Source organism: Siniperca chuatsi, linkage group LG21 (assembly GCF_020085105.1).
Source record: "Siniperca chuatsi isolate FFG_IHB_CAS linkage group LG21, ASM2008510v1, whole genome shotgun sequence".
Taxonomy (NCBI): Eukaryota; Metazoa; Chordata; class Actinopteri; order Centrarchiformes; family Sinipercidae; genus Siniperca; species Siniperca chuatsi.
Genome location: NC_058062.1, coordinates 22,018,548 through 22,024,547, shown reverse-complemented (window position 1 = coordinate 22,024,547; position 6,000 = coordinate 22,018,548).

The window sequence follows — 6,000 nt, the reverse complement described above, 5'->3', positions numbered from 1 at the left end:
ACCTACAAAACTCGACATCTTCTCTCTCCCATAGTTTTGTGCTTTCTCGTCTCTCTCCTTCTCCTCTTTCAGCAGGTATCAGCAGCTATTTCTACCTCCTGCAGAGACTGGATCTTTGGATGTGGCCCACCCGCTGCCCCTGTGTTCCTGCTCGACAACTGCTACTACAGTTGTTGATATTGGCTTTGTTATTATTATTGTCATTATTATTCCTATGACTATTATTCCTGTTATTATTAATTTATTAATATTAATATTACCACTACCATTACATTATTACTATTTTAAAATTCTAGGTGGAATTTGCATTGTGCTTCCCTCTCCCACACCCCCCTTCTCTCTCGCTCTCTCTCTCTCTCTCTCTCTCTCTCTCTCTCTCTCTCTCTCTCTCTCTCTCAAAACCTAACCTAAGGCAGCGGCAGAGTGCCGCCCACCATTGAGTCTGGTTCTGCCCGAGGTTTCTGCCTGTTAAAAGGAAGTTTTTTCTCGCCACTGTTGCCAAGCGCTTGCTCATGGTGGGATTTGTTTGTAAATAATATTATAAAGAGTACTGCTCTATAGGAAAAGTGCAATGAGATAACTTCTGTTATTAACTGGCGCTATATAAATAAAACTGAATTGAATCAGACAGTCTGATTGTTGATTGCTGACTTTATTTCCAAACAGGAAACTCATATTTGCGCCTCAGCTTTTAATTAGTTGCCTATTTTCTATGACATTGAGCCCTCGTACCTGTTACCATTATCCTTTAGACGGGTTGGTCTCAGTCTCAATATATAATAATATACAATAATTATAATAATATTAATTCTTAATTATTGAAATCCAAGTCTGTCTTTCCAGTGAGAATACTGTAAACCTTTTGATAAATCTAGATCTTTGTGCTCTAGGAGACTCAGTGTTACCTCTTCTCTCTCTCTCTTTCTCTCCCTCTCTCTCCCCCTCCCTGCAAATGGTAACTGAGTTGTGCCCCTTTTGCGCATGTGTAGTCTGTCCTCTTTCCATGTGTTCATGATATAGATGAGGACGTTTTGCCCAGGCACCACCTGGAAGTTTGGTTTGGTTTTATTCTGTCATAAACAACCAACACATAATACACTAGTCCCAATATTCACAGAACATAAAATACGCAAAGTAAATATTCATATATATTATGTATGTATTCTTATATTTTTACAGCCTTTCCGGCTAATATTGTCATTATGTTTATCCATATTGTACTTACCTGCTATTTCTGTCCTCTCTGTCCACATTACCTTTATTGCATGTCTATCAGTCCTAGTAGAGGAATCCCTACTCTGTGGCTCTTCCCGAAATTTCTTCCTTTTTATTCAATGTTAAAGTTTTTTATTTTTTGGAGACAAATTTGTAAGTTGTAATTTTAGACAACATAAATAAAATTGAATTGACTAGTTTAATATTACAACCAATTACAACCAAGTACAGCTATGATCTGTTTCTTGGAGTTAATCTGAAGCTTCGTGGAAAAAAAGGGAGATTACAACAGTGAAATAACTTTCAGTTCAAGTTAAATGAAATAAGTTTATTACAGTGTTGTTATTGCAGCAAAATTCCTCCTCAGCTCTTATTGACTATCTGATCATACATTGGCAATCTGTCAGTTTCTAAACATAATGCTTGATTTTGTAGGGCTGACATCAAAACCTGACATTTACTGTTGATGTTTTGGGTCAATCCTCTACGTAGAAGAAACATATGTACACAAAACTGTATAATGGAGCCAGAAATGCAGTCACTGACATTTGTTTTCTCAGTATGTCTACACATGTACAGGAAAGTCTGATTTCTCTATTAGAATGCTTATAGATTTCTTTGTATGTGAGCCAGGATGATCACCTGAGCTACAGACTGAGGTACAAAGCTCCTGTTGGCCGCTGAGGGAACAGAACATCACACAGAGACACTTGCCATCGTAGGATCATGGACAACCTGTCTGTTAACAGAAAAAAGCTGTCACTTCCAATATAATGTCAGTGTCCTCATAATAAATAAAGCTGCAAGCAGGGATGAACAGGCCCTTGCACCTGATCGCATGTCGGGGTGCGACACAGGCTGGGCGTTGCTGCCGGAATTTTTTGAGTTCTGTGGATACTGTACAAAGGAGTTAAATGTCACTTCCTGTGTCCCCTCTATGGAGCTAGAGAACACCCACAAATTATACCTACGTCATGTTCCAGTATCCCACACCTTCCCACATTTTCATGAAAAAATATGATTGCCATGTAAGGCTTACTTCCTTTTGCCAGTTGTATGACTACAACTCCTAATTGGCATGTGAATGTCCTCAGCCCAGGACTCTTATCAAACATGTGAAATTTGTGCACTATAGTTACCACAACTTCCTATTTCATGGTGAATAATGCGTTTGTGCGCATGTGCCAATGTGCATGCTTTCCTTTTTCTTCAAACTTGAGTAAACTTTTGTGTAAGTGTAATTTAAACTTCTACGAAAATGAGAGTAAAAAGTGTTTTGGTTTGTTTTTCGCCGTGAAACTTCTTCTCCTGCTACTCGGTCAGGGTACCTCTGCAGAACAGCTGTTCTCAACTCAGCAAGAGTGCCTTCTGCCTTCTCTCGTCATGGGCAACGTGAGATCACTGGCGAATAAAATGGAACGGCGTTAGCCCGGAGTCAGACGGAGTTCCGTGAGTGTAGTTTGATGTGCTTCTCAGAGAAATGGCTACATCAGGATATCCCGGACCATAACGTTTCCATCGACGGCTTTCAGACTGTTCGGGCCAACGGGGATCACACCGGGAGAGGTAAGCGAAAGGAGGCCGGCTTGCTGTTCTGGTCAACAACAGATGGTGTAACCCTGGTCACTCGTAGAAAAGGTTTCAGAATGTAGACGTTTCGGCTCCCATCCGGAAGTCATTGTCAATTGTGAAAAAATGGGACGGGAACTACAAATTTAAGCTACTCTGTGTTACATAAGCCCTGCCCTCAGGAAGGAATCTACCTGAGTATCTGTTAATAGCTAGTTTCACCTGAAACTGACCTAATTGTTTCCAAGATGGCCCAGTAATCAGTAATCAGGCCTATTGTTTTCTGGCTGCACCTACCTCATCACCAGTACCTGATTAGCATATGATTGACGTGATCAGAGTAGCTTAAATTTCTAGTTCCCGTCCCATTTTTTCACAATTGAGAATGACTTCTGGATGGGAGCCGAAACGTCTTGATTCAGATGACTACGACTGAAACCTTTTCTACGATAGAACACTCCTGGACGAATGAGGGACTACACCGTCTAACCCTGGTCACGTTACTATCAAGCAGAGTATCTGTAGCCCGGACATTGAACTGTTAGCTGTGGGGATATTATCTGCTGTGTGAATTCTCACATGCCATTATTGTGGCTGTTAACATCCCCCCCTCTGCTGAGTGCACTCACATTAATCTTGGGTGACTTCACTATGTCAGTGTTTCACCCAGTATGTGAGTTGTCCTACTAGAGAGGAGAGGACACTGGACCTGCTGTATGCTAACGTTAAGGATGCATACAGCTCTTCCCCCCTCCCCCCTCTGGGTAGGTCAGACCACAACCTGGTTCACTTCAAACCCTGCTGTACCTCTGGTTAAAAGGCAGCCTGCGACCACAAGGACAGTGAGGAGATGGTCAGAGGAGGCCTATGAGACACTTCAGCCTGCAAGGCTGACCTAAAGGTGAAGATCAGGGAGGCCAAGGAGGAAGCTGGAGTGGAAACTCCAGCAGAACAACATGAGAGAGGTATGGAGCGGCATGAAGAGCATCACTGGCTTCAGACCGACTGGCAGCAGAGGAGTTGGAGGCAGCTTGGACAGGGCCAACAAACTTAATCTGTTCTTTAACAGATTCGACACACCGGCTCCTGCTCATCCCCCCTCTAACTCAGTAGCTGTCTGCCCTCATATTCCTCTGAGTCCACTGCTCCCCCCACTCCATCTTCCTGAGAGAGTCCTACTCCCCCCTCAACCGACTCTCAGGCTAACGGCCCTCTCCAGACTGACGATTCCTCCCCTCCCCCGCCTGTAACCTCTCCTGTGTGCCTGACTGCTGACCAGGTGAGAGGACAGCTGCTGAAACTCCAGTCAAACAAGGCTGCAGGCCCCGATGGCGTTTGCCCCGGTGTGCTAAAAGCCTGTGCCCCCCAGCTATGTGGAGTCCTTCAACATGTCTTCAACCTGAGCCTGAGTCTTCAAAGGGTTCTGTGGAAGACATCTTGCCTCGTTCCTGTGCCGAAGACGGCTCCAAGGACTACAGACTGGTGTCACTGACCTCCCACATAATGAAGACCCTGGAGAGACTGGTGCTGGAACAGCAGACCCCTCCTGGACCCCCTTCAGTTCGCCTACCAGACCCGGCTGGGAGTTGGTAGGCGAACCGCATCTACACCCACCCACCTGGACAAGCTGGCAAGCACAGTAAGGATCATGTTTTTTGAATTCTCCAGTGCTTTCAACACCATCCGGCCAGCCCTGCTGGGTGAGAAGCTGGCAGCGATGCAGGTAGATGCCCCCTCGTGCCCTGGATTGTTGACTACCTGACTGGCAGACCACAGCATGTGCGTCTGCAGCACTGTGTCTTGGACAGCGTGGTCAGCAACACTGGGGCCCCCCAGGGGACTGTCCTCTTTCCCTTCCTCTTCACTATCTACACTACAGACTACAGCTACCACACGGAGTCTTGCAACCTTCAGAAGTTTTCTGATGACTCTGCTGTGGTGGGATGCATCAGCGGTGGTGATGAGACTGAGTACAGGCCTGTGGTGGGTAACTTTATCTCATGGTGTGAGCAGAACCATCTGCAGCAAAGTCTAAGGAGCTGGTTGGAGATCTACGAAAGGCCAAGGCACCAGTGACCCCGGTTTCCATCCAGCGGGTCAGTGTGGATATTGTAGAGGATTACAAGTACCTGGGAGTGCACATAGACAATAAACTGGACTGGGCTAAGAACACTCAAGCGCTATAGAGGAAGGGCCAGAGCCGCCTCTATTTTCTGAGGAGGCTGAGGTCCTTCAACATCTGCCGGAGGATCTTTTATGAGTCTGTGGTGGCCAGTACTATGCTGTACAATCCTGTATGCTACTGCATGCTGGGACAGCAGGTTGAGGGTAGCGGACGCTAACAGACTCAACAAACTGATCCGTAAGGCCAGTGACATTGTGGGGGTGGAGCTGGACTCTGTCATGATGTCAGAGAGGAGGATGCTGGCCAAACTACATGCCATCGAAAGACTCATTCCCCCAAAACGCACCACAAGAGTGCCACAGGAAGTTGTTCCTGCCTGTGGCCATCAAACTCTTTAACTCCTCCCTCTAAGTGTCAGTGTATATGACCCTAGGTCACTAAACTAGACATTGGATCATTAACATCACTGCAATACTTGAAATAATTGTGCAATATTCTCTGTTTAGTATTCCTGTGCAATATACTCTGTTTTCAGTTTAATTTATTGATATTTATTCAAACCTCTATTACTGCTGTGCAATATCCACCGTCTCATAATCATCTTAATAAGCTACACTTAACTTGACAGTACTTATTATTGCACTATTACACACACACACACACACACACACATATATATATATACATACATACATACATTGTACTGAAGAAGAAGCATGGTACATGGTTCTGATTCTGATTCTGATGGCGAATAATGCGTTGCCACAGCAATGGATGTTTTGTTGGAAACTCACTATCTTCACAATGAAGCACCATCAAGATCTTAAGACTTTGCTGAACAAATTTGAGCTGGATCTGGTTAATCTGCTAGGAGTAGTTTCTAAGAGTATAAGGAAAGTAACTTCCTGTTGCCAGTAGGTGGCACAATGACTATGACTCCTAATTGGCATGTAGATGTCCTCAGACCAGGACTCTTATTAAACATGTGAAATTTGGGGTAGATTGTACAATTTACAGTCACTTTACAACAACTTCCTGTTTCATGGCAAATAATACATCGCCACGGCAGCAGCATTTGATGAAAAATCACA